The 24,118-nt window shown below is 33.9% G+C and overlaps 1 protein-coding gene and 1 long non-coding RNA gene across 4 annotated transcripts in view; one reads left to right on the top strand and one right to left on the bottom strand.

Moving 5' to 3' along the window:
- Window positions 1-24,118, top strand: part of LOC106876728 (uncharacterized) — a 364,673-nt gene that overhangs the window by 237,196 nt on the left and 103,359 nt on the right. For both annotated transcript variants that reach the window (XR_001410288.3, XR_001410287.3), the window contains exon 3: window positions 8,987-9,072. This is a non-coding gene — a long non-coding RNA (uncharacterized LOC106876728). The remainder of the gene's footprint in view (window positions 1-8,986; window positions 9,073-24,118) is intronic.
- Window positions 1-24,118, bottom strand: part of LOC106876727 (uncharacterized) — a 1,066,253-nt gene that overhangs the window by 993,182 nt on the left and 48,953 nt on the right. The window lies entirely within an intron of this gene.

Genomic DNA, 24,118 nt, shown 5'->3' with positions numbered 1-24,118 from the left:
GAGTTTTTTACCTGTAATTTTGGATTTTGTCCCTAATATTATTATATATATATATATATATACATATATATATATATATATATATATATATATACATACATACATACATATATATATATATATATATATATATATATATATATACATACATATATATATATATATATATATATATATACAATGTATAAACTCCCCCAATGGCTTTATGACCCATCCATGCTGACATTTTTACTACATATATATATATACATACATATATATATATATGAAGAAAATGGATATAAAACTCCGGTGTTGAATCTCTCTTTTTTAAATGTATAAATTTGAAACTTTGGAAATATATATATATATATATATATATATATATATATATATATATATATACATATATATATATATATATATATATATATATATATATATATATACATATATATATTGAAATATGCAGATTTATCATGTTATTGTTGCTGTTGCTGCCCAGCCCCAGGTCACCCATGGTTAAGCAGAGATCTGTAATCAAAGACATTCCAGTAGTAGCCACCCTATCAATTTTCGTAAATTATACAGCATCCAGAATTATATTATCTAATGTATACTTTTATATGATTGTAGGGTACGATTTAGGGTGGGTGTCTAGTTGCTAGTTTTAGCCAACTTTAATACAATGTATAAACTCCCCCAATGGCTTTATGACCCATCCATGCTGACATTTTTACTATGGTCAGCATTAGACACCTTATCCTTCTGTGTTGTTTAATCCCAATTCAATTCAATTTAAGCAAGAGACGTTCCAACAATGACCATCCCATCTGTTTTTCTTTCCAGCACATAGTATTTAGGATCACATTATCTAATGTCCTCTGTAATGTTCCTTATACCCTTTCTTTTCTAAAGACAGCAGGCTAAGATTTAAAGATTTGGGTGCCATTTCTAGCAGGCCAAGAAACCATGTTAAATGTGTAACCAATACACTGGTAGTTAGAGGGATTAACAATGCTAATTAAATGGATTAATGATACCTATTTGGATGGAATATGAGTCAGAAACAATTTCATGGTTCCAGAAAAATGGCTATATAGATGTAGAGGTAGTTGCGGCTTAGCACAAGGACACAAGTTTGGAAGGAAGTAAGTTAGCTTACCATTATGGAACCCTGTACTTCAATGATACTTATTTTAACAATGCAAGGTTAAGGTGACCCTACAGGATTCAAACTCAGAATTTAAAGTGACATACCTAATACCATAAAGCATTTATTCTGTCGAACACTACTAGTTGTGTCAAACTACTAACTGACTAGCATAAATAAAAATATTAACTAGCTTCAGAGATTTGTCTAAAAACTGGTTGTCAACAATTGACAAATACAAAAGGCAAAGAAAAACATCGAGAATAATATAACTTACAATGAAAAGAAATTTCAAATAATAAAAACCATATTAATCTTCCTTTTGTAAATTTCAAAAAATTTCTTTTCTTAACAGTTGCAATAGTAAATTATATTCTTAATTCCTTCCTGATGAGAAAAATGGTTTTCAAAATTGAGTTTTTGTATTCATAAAAAAAGAAAACCTCTTTGTTTTGTGTTTTTTTATTCATATATATATATACATGTGTGTATGTATTATCTCATTTTCTCCTTATTTATTTTATTTGTTTATTTATTTTACATTTCTTTCATCACTAACAAGATATTTCCATTTAAAGAAATAGTCCATTTTACTTTGAAATCAAAAAAAGATTCTCCAGATTGATTTCCTATAAGACATCAATGATTTATTACAAAAATGCCAACTGCAAGGACAATAAGAGAAAAGAAAAAAAAAAAAGAAAAAGGAAAAAAAAACAAACAAACAAGGAACTAACTTATTTTAGTATAGCTAAGCTGACAAAGCGTTGAATAGTGAATCTGAAATCACAGATGTCAATGCGGCCTGCCTGTTGAAATATGGAAATCAGGAAGAGAATTGTCAATATGAGTTGGCTGGGTGGGTGGGCAGGTTGAGAGATATTAGAAAAAGGTATGGACACACATGTGGCCCGAGATGAAATATTGGATGTAAGAATAGAGATAGGAGCTTGCCAATAAGATAGTGGAAATAAGAGAGTTATTGGAAAGGAAAATAAATCAATAAAAGAACAAAAATGTCAAAGTAACTTTAAAGGAAGAATTAATATAATTGACATTTCTAGGGATAGAATTGCAAAATAAAGTAAGCAGGTTAATTATGTCATGATAATGTTTTTCTTATCTTCTTACTTATTAACTATATCAGAACTAATGAATACAACCATCAGTAATGTAGTAACTGGATTTGGTTACATCAGTGTACTGAGTATTTCTTTGGTAACTACTTTGTGATACATTGGGATCACACCATTTTGAAATAAGCATCTTTGCTTAAATAAATACAGCATAGAGCAATGACAAGAGGCAAAGTAATATCCCATTAACTTGTTCTAGCAGTTTCATCATACTCTTTTACTCTTTTACTTGTTTCAGTCATTTGACTGTGGCCATGCTGGCGCACCGCCTTTTAGTCAAGCACATCGACCCCGAGACTTATTCTTTGGAAGCCTAGTACTTTTTCTATCAGTCTCTTTTTGCTGAACTGCTAAGTTACGAGGATGTAAACACACCAGCATCGGTTGTCAAGCGATGTTGGGGGGACAAACACAGACACACAAAACATATACACACACATACATACATATATATATATATATATATATATATATATATATATATATATATACGATGGGCTTCTTTCAGTTTCCGTCTACCAAATCCACTCACAAGGCTTTGGTCGGCCCGAGGCTATACTAGAAGACACTTGCCCAAGGTGCCCCGCAGTGGGACTGAACCCAGAACCATGTGGTTGGTAAGCAAGCTACTTATCACACAGCCACTCATGCACCATGATAGATAGTTTCAATTTAATTCACATCAAATTTACTGAGAGGAGACTCTTTAGTCTCACTGAGAAGAAGTTAACGTCAACAGAGCTGGTGCCAGGATAAAATGTACTTAGTATATTCTTTAAGATTGGAATTTTGTATCATAGAACCAAAGGCTGTCTCAAGTGGATTGGTAACAAAAGAGTTAATGCATAGTAACCCAAAGGCAGTCATAAAATTATAAAATATTACAAAGTTTCTACTATTTCTATTTTAATTATTGTTCAGATGTTATTAATGTACCATGTGTAGTTTGGTTTTACAGTAGGTACACCACATGCCTGTATGCTGTAAAGCTGTGATTAAAAGGGTTGGTGACAGAAAGGGCACCTGGCTATAGAATATTGCCTAAGAAAAATTATCCAACTTATGATAGCATGGAATACAGATATGATAATGATATAAATTTTTCATGAATTCATATTTTTGATTCTTTACTTGAAAATCAGGTACAAATTAGTGGCAGGAAGGCCATCTGGCTGCAAAGTAAATTCTCAAAAACATGTCTGTCAAACCCTTGCTGACATGGAAAGATAAATGGAAGTAAAAACAAACAATGGTTTAAATAGAAATATAAGCATATTAAAACAAGAGATTTTGTATTATAGACCAGAGCCAACTTTAGCCCAATGGTTGTCTTAATAGACCAGAGTCAACTTTAGCCCAATGGTTGTCTTAATAGTAATTTAAACAAAATATACTGGGGCCCCTACAACTACAATTTTCACTAATTAGTATTGAGTCTCAAGACCTCTGGGACCCTCAAGTAACTAGTCTGATTGCTTATGTCTTGATACAGTACTGCTTCAGGCAGGTTGGTATCAAACAGGTTAAATGAGAGAAAAAATATTACTTCCTTCTTTCCGTATCAAATTAGGAACAAGTATTGACATGTTTATTAAGATTTTCCTTCCTACATAAAATTGAATATTTGTGTAAACTTTGATTTATCTAACTAGAATATTGATTCATTTATTTTTCTTAAATCAGTAATATTATTTCATAAAAACCATTTCATTTAACTAAATAAATCAGATAAATTTGTTTTCGTACATGTATGAGTGTGTGAAATGGTGTGCCTGTGTGTGAGTGGTATGTGTTTGTATGTGTGTGTCTGTGCATTTGTATAATATAAGTGAGTTTTATGCACACATGTGCGTACACATACACACATGCACACATATATATAAATATATATTTATGTATATTCAGACTTACTCAGAAATTCATGTAGCACACAACCCTGAGTCAGTTAGTCTAATTTCTGTGTGGCAAAAATATCAAAGCCTCCAAGTAATATAGGAAATATAATCAACCAAAACTAAACATCAACGTGAAAATATTTAAATATTGATTGTATGGTAACATCACAGGAGAAACATATATAGTGATATACCTTGTATGATGTATTTATAACTACATATCAACATGCCAGAATGTGTGTGTTGTGTGCATGTTGCATGCATGCATGTGTGCATGTGTGTGTGTGTGTGTGTGTATGTGTGTGTGTATGTGTGTGTGTGTGTGTGTGCTAAAGTGCTTATATGCAATACACAAACATTTGCATGCATATATGAAATTATATATTCTTCTGCTCTCCTTACAGATATATGCAACACGAATTTTGCACATTCATGATCAAATTTGAAAAGAATAAAAATAATGTAAAAATGATTGAAAAGAAAAAAAAAATGATGTGTTAGTAGAAAAAGATGCAATGAAGGAAAATCCATAAAAAAAAGCAACAACAGCAGTTGGTTTCCAATCTGGTGCACCAAGCCAAAAAGATTAAGTAGAAAATAAAAAGTCAAAATGACAGTAGAAAAATATTGAACAAAAATAGAAGCGTATACAGAAAAGTATATGGGAGTCCTTGAAATACAAACTTATTGAAGATACCAACCATTCTCTCTTGATTTATCTAATATGTTTGACACATATGCTATGTTTTGTTTGTCAGATGGAGCTTATGTGACAACCAATGTTTATGTGATATAGAGGGTGAGAATTTTCGGAGCTAGATTTCTGACTGGAAACTTGACTTAAGATACACAGCTTTGCTACAGGGACGACATTGTGATCTTAAAGCCAGATATATTCTTACACGACTCAATATGTCTGAAAATAGATGCTACTGCCAATAGAGATTCAGCTATGAATGAAAAGGTGATCCAGGTGTAAAATATTCAGAAACTATACAAATATTTTAAATTGTTTGAATAAGCGCAGGCACGGTTGTGTGATAAGAAGCTTGCTTCAAAACTACATGGTTCCAGGCTCAGTCCTACTATATGGCATTTTGGGCAAGTGTCTTCTGCTATAGACTTGTGAGTGGATTTGGCAAATGGAAAGTGAAAGAAGCCCATTTTACATATGTGTGTGTGTTTGTCCCATGCCGCCACTTAACAAACAGTGTTGGTGTGTTTATGTTTGTGACTTAGCAGTTCAGCAAAAGAGAATAATAGAATAAGTCCTAGGGTCGATTCATTTGACTAAAAATTCTTCAAAGTGGTGCCCCAGAATGGATGCAGTCTAATGACTGAAACAAGTAAAAGAATAAAAGAATAATAAAAGCCATTGTTATAGGTACAGGTATGACTCTGTGGTTAATAATAATAACATTGAAAAATACCTTAGGAATGAGAACCCAGGTTCAAAATTTCCCCAAGACACCTGAAGAAAGCTGGAGGGTATATCAGCTGAAATGTTGTGTTAACAACAAACAAGATGAGGACAAATATCCGTCAAATGTAATGTACTACATCAACAGTTTTGACATTTTCAACATGTAATGACCAGTGAAATAAAAACACATGTATTCAATGCTCTAGTGACTGTGCCAATTCACAGCCATTTAAAAACAAAGTCAAAATTAATTGAATACAGTGTATTTCATTAAAACATAAAATCAAAATGAATTGAAACAATATATTATTTATGAGAAAAATGGTAAAAATTAACTAAAACAGTGTATTTCATTAGAAAAATGTCATCAAAGGGTTAAATATGTTTTCATTTAGTCTCGTAATAAATGTTATTGCTAAACATTTTAAATGATGCCTGTACAAAATAATTGCCATTCAGTAACTCAAAAATCTTTAAATATCAAATAACCTATGGTGAGTCTTTAAGTTTGTCAAGAAGAAGAATAAAGTGCAAGTTAGACGCACTGACAATTATTACTTGCATTCTATTATTGCACTATTACAGCAGGAAGTCTATGGCAATAAATGGCGGCTGTACATATTATTCTCAAACAGACATTAACATTAATGGTTTTTCTCTCTCTTTTTTTTTTTTGTTTTGTTTTAAGCTTGTTTTTTCTTTAATACTATGACAACAGGAATGAAATTATTTTAATGGTTAAAATATATATGTTTTACCAGTTTCCTTATCAGAATTTGTAAAAGTACTTTGGCTTCGCTTTTTGATGTTTTTCTTGGTGTTTAGCATTTTCCAGTGGTGATGAGACGGGAAGGATACAGACTAGTAGAGTAGAACTGGCTCAGCTAATTAAGATGCTGCCTGAATTATTGCAGATTTTATACTTTTACATTCACCATGCCTTAGCAACCTCAGCATGATAGACTGATAATAGCTTACAAGCAAAGAATGGTGGTATTTTACACCTGGATCGCCTTTTCATTCATAGCTGCATCTCTATTTTGTCACAGCTACATTAATACACTCTTATTTTCCTATCTCACCAAGTTCTTAGCAGCTTGACTGACAGGTTTGGTTAGATTATCCTATTGAGGTATAATAGACTAAAACATGTCCATAGTTTTCCCTTGCATGAAAAAAGCAAAATCAAACTTCAATTTCTCTACGCATGTAGATAAACTTTAAAATTTTTACCAATATTTTCCACTTTTCTGTTTTGAGCTTTCTAAGGTCCTAACCAGTTCTGTATAAGATTAATTTCCTGCAATCTCCACTTGTGGCAGAATGTGCACAGACATGTGATAGTTGCCTTCATAGTATGAATCTATGTTATTGGACATACCTCATCAGCCATAATCTTTCATGCTGGCTTAAAACATGTTGGAAGAAGGTATTAATTTTGGAGTTTTCCTTCTTCTAGACTAATTGCTGTCACTGCAGTCAAGGAGCTCAGTCTACCCTTAAAAAAATCTATTTAACCCAAAGATGGGATCCTAACAGGTACTACTGTTCTGGGTCAGAATGGACCTTGGAGTAATGGTAATTAAGGGGGTGACTCCACAGGCCCCACAACTCCATAACTCCCGAACTGGGGACTCAACACTGGATGCAATTTAATGTCATAACCAGGACAATTTTGTTATACTGGTAGTGGCGCAAGCACTATGTCGGTTACAATAAAGGTTCCAGTTGATCTAATCAACAGAACAGCCTGCTCATGAAATTAATGTGTAGATGGCTGAGCATTCCACAGACATGCGTACCCTTAACATAGTGTGACAAACCCGGCCCTTTGAAGTAGAGGTACTACTCATTTTTGCCAGCAGAGTGGACTGGAGCAATATGAAATAAAGTGTCTTGCTCAAGGTCACAGCACATTGTCGAGAATTTGTCATGAGTTCAATTAGGGTATTTGGCTCATGAGCCAGTACGTAACTGGTACTTAATTTAAGGATGAAAGGCAAAGTCGACCTTGGTGGAATTTGAACTCAGAACGTAATGGCAGACGAAATACTGCTAAGCATTTCGCCTGGCATGATAACGTTTCTGCCAGATCGCCGTTTCTTTCAGTTTCTATCTACTAAATCCACCAACATTTTAGTCAGCCTAAGGCTATCATAGAAGACACTTGCCCAAGTAGCCATACAGTGGGATTGAGCTTGGAACCATGTGCTTGAGAAGCAAACATCTTATGATACAGCCATACCCATGCCATGTATATTGACATTTGTACATGTCTGTGTTTGTCTCTCATTGCTTGACAGCCAATGCTGGTTTATTTACCTCCCCATAACTTAGCAGCCCAGCAAACAGAGACTGAGAGCATAAATGACTTACTTAGAATAAGTACTAAAAATTATCTGACTGACTAAACACTTCAAAGCAGTGCTCAAGCATGACTCAGTCCAATCACTGAAGTTAGTAAAAGAATAAAAATAAAAAGGCAGAAAATGAATACAAAGTTTTAAATATGAATAGTTCACAATGGGAAATTTTGTATCTCAGAACTAGGGATGGTCTCAGGTAGTTTAAAATCAAAAGTGTTTTAAAAAATTTATAATTCTTTATCTCATGTGCTTATGTATCGGAAATAGTAATATTTAACTGCTTGGCTTTATATGGACTTCCTCTGCATTAGGAAAGGAAGTTGTAATATTCCTATCATTCCCAAAGGCTTTATTTAGCAATATAAAAGAAATAGTTACTAGAAGGATTTTTAAAGAGAGAATGGAAAAAAATAAAATGGAAAAGATAATGAAGGGAGATACAAAGGGGAGGGAACTGCTTTCATCTAAGGATATTGATGAAACAAAACCATTATCTCTCCTTTCATTTGTGAGCAAGATTTTGTCTAACGTTAACTCTTTAAAATATATAAATCTATAACAAATAGGTACATTTCTAACATATAGTGTATGGTTTAGACAGAGGGAGGGAAGGAGAAGGAAGATGATTAATGAAAGAAATAGTGACGAAAACTGAAATAATAAGCATGCATAACGTAAAGCAAAATTTCTCAATTTTTATTGTAAATATTTTCTAAGATGTTACTTGTTATGCCTGGAATGGCCATGTGTTAATGCAACCAACTTGTATTGTAGTTATTTATGAAGTAATCTTTCACAACTATGGCATACTTGTACCTCATTGACCCTACAAAATCTAATAATGTGTCAAAGAGTACTTGAACATGACTTTCATATTTATTCTGAAGCAAGAATAACAATGATATTTGCATTTATTTATTGTTTGTTGATTATTTCTTGCTTGTTATTCTTCGAATGCAGATATAAATTCAAAATAGGTTGTTGTTTTATATTTGTTAGTATTATTATTTTAATTTTTTTTTTTTTTTTTTAAGGAAAGGGAAGAAAATCTACAATACAGTAGTAAACGGGAGAAAGAAAAATGAACAGAAAGAGCGACTGAAGTAGAAGAGAAATAAAGGTAAGGATATAGCATAAAAGATAACTTCAGATTTATTACAGATAAAAATAGAGGGGAAGAAAAAAGAAAGATCAATTTATTGAAAGAGAAGTGTGAAAATGTAAAGAAAAATCAAAGAATAAAGAAATTGAATGAAAATAATAGGAATGATGAAATTAAAAAAAAAAGAATTTTTTTTAAAACAAAGAAGACAACTGCCACTACAAACTATCATTTGAGCCACCGCAATAAGAAAATGGAGTGAAATTGAAAACATGAACCACTCACTAGTAGTATGGATTATGTATAGAGAGAGATAAAATCCTCAAGGGATCACTGAGAAAGGAAAATAGAAAATATCTTAGTTATACAATCAATACCACTTGAAAGATCTCAACCACCACTACCATCAATACTACTACTACCACCACAACCACTACTACCATTACCCCACTGCCACAACCACCACTGCCAACTACATTAACAGTGAAGTCTTTACTAAACACCTCCTTGTATCAGGCAATCTCCTTTTTGCCTTATTACAATATAGCCAGGCCTCCTTCAAGCAAGAATACATGCTTAAGCTAAGATTAACTTCAGTTTTCTTTTGTGAATGTAATCCCTATTGGAAATAGAATTTTTCCAAAACAAACAAGTTGAATTCTGAGAAAAGAATTACGTAAAGGATAGAAAAAAAAAGTTACAAAAAAACTATAATAATAATAATAATAAATAAAACGGAGAACAATTCCTAAGCAATGAAATAGTTTCTCTAATGTTATTATTTTTATTTTATATCAAACAAAATAGAAGAAAGAAGTAGATTTTTTAATAGCATGCTCTGTAGAATAGGAGCATATTTTTAAATGATAAGTGAATATTTATTGTTAATTTATAAAGGTTAGTGGAAATAACTGAAATGAATTAATTATGCATATTTGTGTAAATCTTTTTAGAATCAAGACTTTAGGTCTTGGTTATTCGATTTGAGAATAGGCAATGTAAACTAACCAACGAAAAAAAAAAGCAAAAGAAATTAAGAAAAATATTAAAATGTCAAAGTAATAAAAATTGAATAAGAATTTTTTTTTTTTTTGTTTTTTTGGAATATTCAGAATATTGTCTAGCTGAATATTTTAGTAGAGAAGACTTTTCTCAGTAGAATGTGAGAATGTTTGAAAATAATATTCTTCTTCTCTCTTATCTCAATAAGAAGAGATGGAGTGTGTCACTGACAGAGCTGAAAAAATGCTGTGATTTTTTTATTATCATCATAATCATCTTTCAATCTATCGTCATTTCTTTCACGCTTAAATGGATCAGACGGATCTACAAAGTCATGCAGAGTGTTGTGTCTTTGAGCAAGGCATTTTATTTCCTGTTGCTCCAGTCCACTCATCTGGCAAATACAAGTAGTACCTGGGTTCTCATTTTTAAGGTATTTTTCGAAATTTCCCCAAGACGCCTGATGGAGGTTGGAGGGTATATCAGCCGAAACGTTGTGCTAACAACAAACAAGATGAGAATAAATATCCATCAAATGTAAATAATGTAAAGTAATATGCTTTTTATCAAAACCTTAGTACTGTCACAACTGTCTGATGATTGGTAACACGAAACTCATAGTAACAGATTGTGAAAATTTTTTGAGCTTTAATGAAAGTATGCATATATTATATATATATATATATTTATATATATATATATATATATATATATATATATATATATATATATAGGAGTGGCTGTGTGGTAAGTAGCTTGCTTACGAACTACATGGTTTGGGTTCAGTCCCACTGCATGGCACCTTGGGTAAGTGTTTTCTACTATAGTCTTGGGGTGACCAAAGCCTTGTGAGTGGATTTGGTAGACGGAAACTGAAAGAAGCCTGTCGTATATATATATATGTATATATATATATATATATATATATATATGTATGTGTGTGTGTATGTGTCTGTGTTTGTCCCCCCAACATTGCTTGACAACCGATGCTGGTGTGTTTACATCCCTGTAACTTAGTGGTTCGGCAAAAGAGACCGATAGAATAAGTACTAGGCTTACAAAGAATAAGTCGATTTGCTCAACTAAAAGGCGGTACTCCAGCATGGCCACAGTCAAATGACTGAAACAAGTAATAGAGAAAAAATAGTATATATATATATATATATATATATATATATATATATATAAATACCAGGCTTTAAAAAAAAGGAAGTACTGACCTCACCTGTGCTAGTGCCACATAAAAAGCACTGAGTCCAGTCCACTTTGCAAGGAGGTTGGTGTAAGGAAGGGAATCCAACCACAAAAACCCTGCCAAAACAGACTCAGTAGCTTGGGGTAGTCTTCTACCTGGCTGGTTCCTGTCAACTGTCCTACCCATGCAAGCATGGAAGATGGCTGTTAAACAATGATGATGAGGAGGAGGATGATATATATTTATATATATATATATCCAAGTAAATTAAAAGCAAGCAGTGTAGTATGTCTTATTTGAAAGTGCATTGAAGCTCATAAAAATTCAGTAAGCTGTTATTTATTCCTATATCAACCCTGATCTGGATGACCAATGATAAAATATATTGCAGCTTATTTTTTTCTTTTTAATTGGTAGGAAGATTTGAGCAAGATGTATCTGTTATTTTGAATAGGTCAAATGATGGCAAAGAAACTACCTTGCTAAAACTGTTCTATATTTTTGAGTTGAGGAATTCTGTACATTATTTATATTATTTACATTGGATGGATATGTGTCCTCATTTCGTTTGTTGTTACCACAACGTTTCGACAGCAACGTTTCGGCTGATTTACTCTCCAGCCTTCATCAGGTGTCCTGATAGAATTTTGAATCCAACCCTGGGTTCAGTACCTTGAATAAATAATAATAATAATAATAATAATAATAATAATAATAATAATAATAATAATAATAATATCAGCAAAAAAAAAACTTTAGGAATGAGAACCCAGGGTTAGGTTCAAAATTCCACCAGGACACTTGATGAAGGCTGGAGGGTAAATCAGCCAAAATGTTGTGGTAACAACAAACAAGATGTGGACACATGTCCGTCCAATGTAAATAATGTACCATGTTATAGAAGTCCTGTAATGTGTCCACTCAGCAATCTTTAACTTGTTTTAGTCATCAGACTGTGACCATGCTGAAGCATCACCTTGAAGAATTGTTAGTCAAATGAATCAACCCGGGTACTTACTTTTTGATAAGTTATGGTGACATAAATACAGTAACACTGGTTGTCAAGCAGTGATGGGGAGGACAGACACAGACACAAGGGCACACACACACACACACACACACACACACACACACACACACACACATATATATATATACTACAGGCTTCTTTCAGTTTCTATCTACCAAATCTACTCACAAGGCTTTTGTTGAAGACACTTGCCCAATGTGTCACACAGTGGGACTGAACCTGGAACCATGTGGTTGGGAAGCAAGCTTCTTACCACACAGCCATATCTGTGCCTACAATGTTGAAAAAAGTCATCCATGTAAAAAAAAAAAGAACTTACCTTAAATATTCTAAGATATAATAAAAGGAATGAAAAGAAAAGTAAATAAAACATTGAAAATGGGTTTCTGGATAGCAAGTCCATACATCACTGTAGACTCGTGTTGTGTTAAATGTAACATACTCCATTTTATTTACTTCAATTCAGTTAGTTATAGAGAAGAGGAGACAGGTGTTTTGATAGGAAAATTACAAGCAATAAATGTTATGAAATTGCCATCTTAAGACTGTAAAAATTAGATCCAAATAATGTATGTAAACTCCTGCAGATTGTGAAAAGATTAACTTGAATACAAACTGCTGTTATATCTACTGTGTGATTTGAGCTAGCTTAATACTATGTAGCATAACTAGATTTGGCTAATTGATGCTGACTTTCAAATAAAGACAATAATTGTGGAGATGATGCTGATGAAAAATGCCAATAATTGATGGGGTTAATCTGTTTGTTTCTATATATAATATACCAATTAAGAATACTTTTTCTTAAATTACCTTAATTATTATTCTGAAAGTATTTTAAAGTTTTTTTCTTTATTAACTTTCAGTCAGTTGAAGAGTTTAAAGATTCAACTTCCAAGAATTGGATTAGAGTAGACATAGTAACACACACACAGACAACCACACTCACACATACACCACACAAGTATATATTTAACTCACCAACTTATTGCAAGAGCAAGGAAATAATTCACATATTATAGAGAAAATGAACAATTTCAAAAAGCAGAAGACAGATCAGCATGTATTGTTGGTTTACATACTAGGGATATAAAGTTTCTTTAATCAAATCTGTTCAAAAATAAAATGAAACTAAGGTATCCATGGTTTTTAGTACAAAATTCTAATTAAACATCTCCTGTCTTATTTTTCAATTGCTGCTTTATAATTGAAGCTAGAGAACAAAGTCACTGTGATGCTTCAACAGTGATGAGCATATCAACAATATGGGAAAATTTATTTTCTTTGTGATTTTTGTAATTAACATAGAAAATAATTTGATAGAACAGACCGCCTGGAGAGAAAAAAAAACTAATAAATGAGCCCAGGTGGAAATTTGCTCATAAAATGAATGCAAGAATGGGAAAAGATGGATATTATTAAAACAGTTTTTATAATGACAGCATTATCAAATTTATTCAACTGAACCTTTGTAGCACTGATGGAGGAAGTACGGTGATCAAAAGGGGGATTGTGTTGAAAAATAAACCTTATTTGGTCATATTCCATGAGAGTATCTTTGCCAGCCTATGAATTTTCCAACTGGCTCTCATACAAGCATGCAGTCAAGATTTTTAGAGGAGAACATTGGATGTAGAAACTGACCAATGAGAAACTCTAATGTTATTTACCCCAACTGACCAATCAGATAGCAGAAAAACAGTTGCAACTTGCTGAACACTGTTTGAGACATCCAGAGTTGTAAAGTAGCAGGAAAACTCTAAAACAGCCAGCCTTAGCTGACAATTTAACTTTGGTTATAGTCATTGGATCTAATTTTTACAATATTAAGCTCACTGCCACTGCCACAGCAGTAATTTTAACAGAAATAGTGATCAGCCCCAATTGACAATCAGATAACAGAAAAACAGTTGCAGTTCATTCAGCTAAAATTCTTCAAGGTGGTGCCCCAGCATGGCCACAGTCTAATGACTGAAAGAAGTAAAAGATAAAAGACTATATACTGTATGGTATTTTTTCCAGGACTGTAACTATTATTACTACTAGTAGTAGCTGCTGTATAGTAACATTAGCTGAGAACTTAGCTATAAACATAACTAATGCTAATAAGTTCATTTCATTAGTATTGCATTTCCCAAAATGTCATTTCCCCTTCAAACAGTTGTTCATCAATAATATTTTAGAATTTGTGTAACATGTTATTTGCCAACACAAAAATTGCCATCAGAGGTCAATGCCAAAATTGGGTGAGAAAGAGAATTTGTTTTTGTTTATAGAATAATATTGGCTGTCTTTTTTCAAAAAACAAATAAATATAACTAACTTTATTTTCTTTTGGCAGCCGGTCAGGTGTTTCGTTTATGGGGTTAATTGCCATTTACAAGGAATGGTTTAATAAGGAGAAAAAAAAACAAGATGTTCAAAACTTATAGGAAGTGTATTTCTCACCTTCTACATAACAGATGTAGTGGAGGCGCAATGACCCAGTGGTTAGGACAGTGGACTCGCGGCCATAGGATCGCAGTTTCGATTCCCAGATCGGGCGTTGTGAGTGTTTATTGAGTGAAAACACATAAAGCTCCACGAGGCTCTGGCAGGGGATGGTGGCGAACCCTGCTGTACTCTTTCACCACAACTTTCTCTCACTCTTACTTCCTGTTTCTGTTGTGCCTGTAATTCAAAGGGTCAGCCTTGTCACACTGTATCATGCTGAATATCCCCAAGAACTACGTTAAGGGTACACGTGTCTGTGGAGTGCTCAGCCACTTGCACGTTAATTTCACGAGCAGGCTGTTCCATTGATCAGATCAACTGAAACCCTCGACGTCGTAAGCGATGGAGTGTCAACAACAACAACATAACAGATGTGACTGAACTAACAGAGAAACTATTACATGATTGGTTGACTAACAAGAAATAGCAACTAAGTTCTCCTCAACCCATATCCTATGATTTGAAAAAAAAAAAAACAGAAGCCACATTGAATAATGTAGTCTTTCCCCTCTCTTGACTCCAACTAGCATTATCTATTTGGAGTTGAGGGTGGCGAGCTGGCAGAATCGCTGACATGAGAGGAAAATGCTTAGCAACATTTCATCCATCTTCACATCCTGAGTTCAAATTCTGCCAAGGTCAACTTTGCCTTTCATCCTTCCAGGGTTGATTAAATAAGTACCAGTTGAACACTGAGGTTGATGTATTCCCACAAACTTGATGGCCTTCTACTAAAATTTGGAATCTTTATCTATCTAGAGTTGGCCTTTGCTTCAAAAATTTGCCTTGAGCTGGCCAAAGTGCCTTGGACTGGCCAAACTGCCTTAGGCTGACCAAAGTGCCTTGGGTTGACCAAAGTGCCTTGGGCTGGCCAAAGTGCCTTGGGCTGACCAAAGTGCCTTGGACTGGCCAAAGTACCTTGGACTGGCCAAAGTGCCATGGGCTGACCAAAGTGCCTTGGGCTGACCAAAGTGCCTTGGGCTGGCCAAAGTGCCTTGGGCTGACCAAAGTGCCTTGGACTGACCAAAGTGCCTTGGACTGGCCAAAGTGCCTTGGTCTGACCAAAGCTTTATGAGTGAAAGAAGCCTGCCATGTGAGTGTGTGTGTGTGTGTGTGGGGGGGGTATATGAATATGTCATGTGTGTGTCTTTACATCTGTGTTTGTCCTCCAACCACTGCTTGACAACTAATGTTGGTGAGTTTAGGACCCTGTAACTTAATGGTTCAGCAAACGGGGCCAGTAGAATAAGTACCAGGCTTAACAAAGATACAAATACTGGGGTCGATTCATTTGTCTAAAAAAATTCTTCAAGGCAGTGCCCCAGCATGGCCACAGTCTAATAGCTGAAACAAGTAAATGATGAAAGACAGAAAGATAAAAGATAGATCAAATTCAAATTTAGAGAAATCTTCAGTATAACACGTTTGATAAAAAAAAGACAAAAAGCTCTCTCTATTTATATTCACACATAAGTTCAGCCCTAGGCTGGGCTGTTGACAATTATGAACAGTCGTGAACAGCTCAGCCTTGGGCAAACCTCTGAGATTGGAAACTTTTGATATGATAAACATACACACAAACACACACACACACACACACACACACACACACACACATGCACATATACAAAGAAGTGATCAATAATAAATGAGCTGAATTTGGTGAATGGAACTGTACAGAAACCCATCATATGTATGACTAAGAAAATTTATTAGGTTTCGTGGTTTGCTTGCAAACCAGACACACAAACACACATACATACATACATTCATACATATATATCCAACTTCAAAACCATTATAGAAATAATGTAAAAAATGTGTAATGCTGGAGAATCAAGTCTTAAGAAGATATGACATGAAGTAAATATGCTGAAATACTGAATATCTGTGTTATGTAATAACAATACATAGAAATAATATCCACCATAAGCTAGCAACTTATTATTTTGAAGTTACAAATCTTAAATTTTAGAGAGCTAAATGTGTTGTTTTATCTATTTCAGAATATTCTTTAACTAACACACGTGTGTTGTAAAAAATGTCAAGTTTTTGGTGTTTTTGACAAATAATGATAATGGTAGTAAATGGCAAATCAAAATAATAGGAGATATTATTGATAAATGTCAGGAATAGAGTAAATATATGTTTATACATAGTACTGAAGCATATGAACAATCAGCTTGCTGTAATGTCCTCTATGAAAAATACTGTCATCCATGTAACCAATATAGATATTTACACACACACGTACATACACATATACACACATGTATACAAACTTGTTACTAATTTAAATATGCTTCAGGCATTTTCAACACATGTAAGAAAGCAACTGACTGTATTTTGTTATGGAGAAAAATCTGTGTGTGTGTGTGTGTGTAATGACACACACACACACACTGTGGCCATGAAGGGGTATCGCCTTGAGGAATATTAGTTGAACGAAATGATCTCAGTAATTATTCTAAAGTTTGAAGCCTCGTACTTGTTCATTCGGTCTCTTTTGCCAAACTGGAAAGTTATGGGGATGTAAACACACCATCACCAGCTGTCAATCGGTGGCTGGGAACAAATACAAAGACATACATACATACATACATACATACATGATGGCCATCCACTTGTGACCAAGGAAGACCATTACCGACCTTCAGGAACATTGTGCGCTCTAGGACTAACTTATATTTTGCATTTGCAGCTCCGTTGGTGGCTAATGAGCCCTGCTCTTGACAAGCATACATGACTGCAAACATTGCAGACCAAGCTTTCCCCATTCATTATACAAGTCATGTGCTTTCGCACAGCTCGCTTAAGTTCTTCATGCTGGATACATACATACATACATATGAAAGGCTTCTTTCAGTTTCCTGTCTACCGAATCCCCTCACAAGGTTTTGGTCAGCCCAGGGTTATAATAGAAGACACAAGATGCCCAAGGTGCCACACTGACTGAACTCAGAACCATGTGGTTGGGAAGCAAACTTCTTACCACAGAGCCTGTATATAACTTTTTAAAGTTACTGCCACAGACTTTCTATAGAATTTAAAGCCAGCACTGGAAGTTACACTGTTTCATATATGAACACCTCTTCGTAAAGAATGTGAATGACGATAAAAACAATAGGTAACGGGTCTATACATATATTTCAGGAATTCTGCTCTTTCTTCAGCACCACATGCAACCCATTAACTATCCATGAACACATTGCTTGAATAGCCACTAAATTTAGTGGTGCAACACATTTGGAAATACCAGTTTTAGATATTAAACATGTAGGAAAAGTGATTAGCACTTGCTGGGTGCTTCACAATTCCATACATGGTTCATGGAAGGAAAAGGCAAGGACAAGATCTCTCTGAATAAATAACAATAATAATTTATCTTGTCTGAATAAACATTCCATCTTTGGTTAGCGGTAGCCGTGAATGCCTAGGTGAAGAAGCAGCAAGGTTGGTAGTTGGACTCAAAGTAATAAGGCATTATTACAGACTCACAGTATCACTCGCCATTAAAGGTCCCATTCTTCACGGAACTGCTCTAAGTTGCGTCCTGCCCGGTCAGAAGCCGTGATCGAAGAGAGTGAATGGTGGTGAACCCTAGCTACTGCTGATGATTTTACATGCACATAAGGGGCTTCCGTCAGGTCTTCGGAAGGCTCTAATCCTTGTGTATGTGTAGATGAGTGTTCCAACATGGCGTCTAGAACCATGCGTCACTACAAACTCATTCCTGGCAATTTGTATGTACTATATATGTATACACCCTTTACTTATTTTTCTCTCTTTGATTGTCTTGTTTGCATAGCATATTCATAATGGATATGTCATAACTTTCAGAGCAAGCTCTAATTTCTATTGAAAATTTGCAGAGATAACTTACAAAAGTGATTGGATTGCACCGCTAACACAGGTAGCATAGGTAGGACACAGCGTTGACTAATAAATATTTAACAAACTTGGTAGTGTGTTATGGTTTCATAACAAAATATGGTGTCCCTACCAGCAATTGATATATATATATATCTGAAAATCTAGAAAATCCAAGCAATAAAATTCAGTGAGGACTATATAAAAACGAAGTCAGGGGACTTGAAAGTTGTCACAATCTAACATCTGACACAAGATCATCTCCTCCAATGTCCCCTCCCCTCTCAAAGGTTCTTTGTCTTGCAAGTTACTTGGTGACCCTGCCAGTGCTGGTGCCACATAAAATGCATTCAGTCCACACTGTAAAGTGTTTGGCTTTTGGAAGGGCATCCAGCTGTAAAAACTGACCTCACCTGTGCTGGTGCACTCAGTCCACTCTGTCGGGTGATGATGAACCAACCGTAAAACTGTGCTGTGCCAAAACAGACACAGAAGTATGGTGCAGTCTTCTGCCTGGTCAGCTCCTGTCAAACCATCCAACCCATGGAAGGCAGAAGTTAAACGATGATGATAATTTAACCATTCGGTTTGCATAGCTGTGTGGTATGGCTGTGTGGTTAAGAAACTCGTTTCCCAAATATATGGTCTCAGGTTCCGGGAGACCATATGGTCCCAAACATATGATCTCCTACTGCTGAGCACTTTGGGCAAGTGTCTTCTACTATTTATTGTCATCCCAGGTTGATCAAAGCCTTGTCGGTGGATTTGGTAGATGGAAACTGAAAGAAGCCCATCGTGTGTAAACATATGCGTACATATGTTGGTGTGTACCCTTGTTTTAATATCATTTGATGATTATAAACAATCACTGCCATACAAGCAATGTTGTTTGCTTCCAGTTTTCCACAGAGAACACACCTAGCAATAGGCAAATATTACCTTATTTAGAAACAGGGGAAGATTGGTGACAGAAAGGGCATCCATCAGTAGAAACACTGCATCTACAAATTCCATTGTAATTTATGCAAGCATAGAAAGTGGATGTCAGGTGATGATGATGACAATTATGATGACAATAATGATGATGACAACGACAAGAAATACCTTGTAGCTAGCATTTCCAGCATGCCTTTAGCCACAATCACTCTAGCAAATTCTCTTCTTAAAACTCAAAACCACGATCTTGTGATCATTGATCTTGTGAAATTGAATCCTAAAAACAATCTCATTTTTACTTCATAATCACTGCAATTACCATCATCAGCATCTATTTTGTTTCCTTTTTCTATGATTGCATCAAGTAGTTTTTAAAATTATATTCCTTTGAGTTTTTTGGGGGTTTTTTTCCTCTCTTGTTTATACATTTATTCATTCATTTTTCTTCTCTGCCAATCCATTCTTTAGTACAGGTCATCTCGCTGCAGATAATTTTTCTTGTCTAGGTTTGCTCTCAAAACAATTTAATAATATTTTTTTTTTTAATAAATGTTTATATGTTTATATAAATAATCTTTTTGAATTATTTCAATCATACAAATTACCTTGTGAAAAAAAAAAATTTGAAAAAAAATGTGAAAAAAAAAATGAAAATATTTGTGTTTTGTTTTTTCAAAAAATCTCTGTAATATTGAAATTGTGTGCATTTTGAAGAATATATTGATTTGGTTCAATGATTATGGTAGATGGCAGACACAGGAATTAAAATTACTGAAATGTTGCAGGGAAAATATATATATATATGTATGTGTATACATATTTCTGAGTGTTCATTGACATCAGGTTATATTTCCGAATTGATGTAAATCAATGTTATTTTGAATCTAAATTACTTCCAAAAGTATTTTAAAAGAAGTTTTACACTTAAAGAATGTAAAAATTAGAAGAGTTTTTTAAAGTGATGAAATCTAAAAAGTTGAAATGAAAATTCAAATAATTTAGAGGTTAAAATAGAAATATATAAATAATATAAATAATATTTTGAATAAGGTTTCTGATTAAAACCAAAACAAAAAAGAAAAACATCCCTATCAGTAATTATTAATGCTATTTTCAATAGCTGATTTTTGCCAAAAATTTTAGCTGTGTTTTCTTTTAATCAATAAGAAAACTCAAGTTCTGTCCCATTTGGTATTTGTTTATCAGTTACCAGTTGTTATTAATCAAGAAGTTATATGGTATATTTAGTATCTTGTTGCAAAAATAATAAATTACAAATTATCTACAAATATATGTGTGTATATGTTGAGTATCTTTTACAGTTTAATTAGTATTTAGTAAAGTTCATAGAAGAGTAAGGAGTGAAGAATTTAATGTCATCGAGTTCTGATTCTTTGTATGTTACTGAGGAAGAGAGACAGAAAGTGATTATCACTTGGATTGTGGACAAATAAAATTGTATTTTGTAGTATGCTACATATTTTATCCTGAATTCAAATCTTACCATGATCAGCTTCACTTTCCATTGTCACAGAGTCAAGGAAATAAGTACCACTTAAGTATTCAGGTCAATTTAATTTATTGTAGCCTACCTCAAAAACTGATTTGTGTTAGTTTTGTATTCATATTAAAAATTCTCATTACTTTGAGTAAAACATAATTGTGCTGTTTTAACCAGAGTATTAATTGTGATATTTTGAGAAAAAGCATCTTATGTCATTTTGAGCTAAGTATCATTGTACTATATTAAGCTGAGTATCCTTTTATCGTTTTAAGCTAGGCATTATTATGCCATTTTAAGATGAGCTTATGATGTTATTTTGGGCTGAGAATCACTGTGCTATTTTGAATTGAGCATCACCATGCTATTTTGCACTGAACAACGTTGCACTATTTTGAGCTGAGCATAAATTGTACCATTTTGAGCTGAGCATAAATTGTACTATTTTGAGCTCAGCACAAATTGTGCCATTTTGAGCTGAACATAAAGTGTGCCATTTTGAGCTGAGTATCAATTATATTATTTTGAACTAAGCATAAATTGGGCCATTTTGAACTCAGTATCATCAATTATATTTTGAACTAAGTATAAATTATGCCATATTGAGCTGGGCATCAATTGTATCATTTTGAGCTGAGCATCCTTGTGTCATTTTTAGTTGAATATCCTTATGACATTTTAAATCTACTGGAATTCTTTTATGTTATTCCCAATATCTGTAAAATTCTAAATCCTACAACTCAAAATTCTCCCCCATCCACATACACGCACTATAATGAGATACTCTGAGTCTAATTTACAAACTGTCCTGAGAAAATGGATTCATTTTAGTACGCATAAACAGCAAAAGTACTTTATGGAGAAATGTGCAAATTCTAATAACATTTCCTTACTTCCAGCATCCGTATAATATTTCACAACTACTACAGAACAAATTATCGACAATCAATGACCTGTGAATTACGAGTTTAAATGCAAATTATTCTCACTTGTCGTCATATACTGAGATTAATCAGATTAATTAAGATTAAATCTGTGAGCTGTTAAATAAGAGATAAAACCTGCATTTCTCTTCGGTAACTTCTTAAGAGCAAAGATTTAATAGCTTACCAAATGAACTTTGAAATTATCATACATTTTGCTGAATGACATCGAGTGTAGTATGAAGAACAGGTTTTTCAGGAAATCTTGCACAAAATTTCAAATGAATGATTGTAACTCTTTTAGGAACACACACACACACATATGCACATTCAATTTATTTGTTCCAAAAAGATTTGGACGTTAGTTTCTTTAAGAGGTATTACATTTGGTTGAGTTGTTAGAGCATCAAATGAAAAGCTATGCAGTGTTTATCCCGGTACTTGACATCCTGAGTTCAAATCCTGTCAAGGTCAAGTTTGCCTTTCATTCCTTCAGTCTCAGTAAATAAAGTATCAATCTCAGTGGGGAGGGGGGACTGGCAGAAATATTAAAAGTGTTGAGAAGGATTCCTGGTCGTATTTCATCTTTAATCCTTTACTTTGTTTCAGTCATCAGACTGTAGCCATGATGGGGCACCACTTTGAAGAATTTTGGTTGAATGAATTGACCCTAGTACCCACGTTTTTTTTTTTAAAGTTTAATACTTATTCTATCAGTCACTTTTGTTAAACTGATAAGTTAGTGGGATGTAAACACACCAACACTGGTTGTCAAGCAGTAGTGGGGGACAAACACAGACACGAAGACACACACACATACATACATATATATATATATATATATATATATATATGGGAGAATTTATGTAAAAACAACAGACGAAGACAGGTGGTGTAGACAACAAATGGATGTATTAGTATAACGCTCGGGAATAGAGAAAGTTTTTAACGTTTCGAGCCTATGCTCTTCAACAGAAAGGAACACAGAAAGAAACAAGGAGAGAAAAAAATGTAAGTGTAGTGGTCAGCGATCTATCATGGCGAGGTATTAATAAAATAGATGGAAAAAAAAAGATTTTATTTAGTATGACACGTGTGTGTGTGTGCATGTGTGCGTGCGTGCGTGCATGCGTGCTTGTCTCATTGATCAGTAACTAATATTCAAGCTGGTAAAATCATTAGCACGTCAGACAAAACACTTAGTGGTAGTTTGCCTGTCACTAAATTCTGAGTTCAAATTCTGCCAAGGTCAACTTTGCCTTTCATCCTTTAAAATAAGTACCAGCAGAGTATAATCAACCAGCCCCATTCCTCAAAATTTCAGGCCCTTGTACCTTTAGCGGAAAGGATTATTTTGGAAAGGCAAACAAGTTAGCTTAATAGCACATCATTTATCTTTACATTCTGAGTTCAAATTCTACTGACATTGACTTTACCTTTCCTCATTTTGGGATTAAGGAATTAAGTACCAGCTGCATAATGGAGTCAATGTAATTGACTAGACCCTCCAACAAATTTTAGGCTTTGTGGAAAGGTGAGCAAAGTGGTTGAATCATTAGCACACCGGACAGAATGCTTAGTGGCATTTCATCTGCCTTCAAATTCCACCATGGTCAACTTTGCTGTTCATCCTGCAGGAATCAATAAAATAAGTTTCCAGTGAAGTACTGGAGTCAATGAAATCGACTTCCCCTTCCCCTCAAAAACTGCTGGCCTTGTGTCAAAATTTTAAGTCATTAATTCCTTTAAAAATGGCAAATAGCATTTGTCTCATAAAACAAATTTTTATTAAATTTTATTAGAAGACACCTTGTCTCATGGAATTCCAGAATCTTTTTTGACAGAACCCTAACATTCCCCTTAATCTATTTTGAGAAACACTAGACCAGGAGACCAATTTTTCTAATGCCATCTAATGCATCATTCTAATGCCATCTAATGCAATTACAAGATTCAGTGGAATAGAGCCCAGAATAGTTAAATTTTATCAGATAAAGTTGCTTAAGTACCATGATATCACAAATTATTTGAAAAATATTTCAGAAATTTTATATTTATAAATTTTACTACATCATTCAAATATCAGATTGAAGATATTAGATTCTAAAAAGATA

Source organism: Octopus bimaculoides, chromosome 3, assembly GCF_046866305.1.
Source record: "Octopus bimaculoides isolate indiv1 chromosome 3, ASM4686630v1, whole genome shotgun sequence".
NCBI classification, from domain to species: Eukaryota; Metazoa; Mollusca; class Cephalopoda; order Octopoda; family Octopodidae; genus Octopus; species Octopus bimaculoides.
The sequence above is the reverse complement of the archived record's forward strand: the minus strand, read 5'-3'. Positions and strand labels throughout refer to the sequence as shown.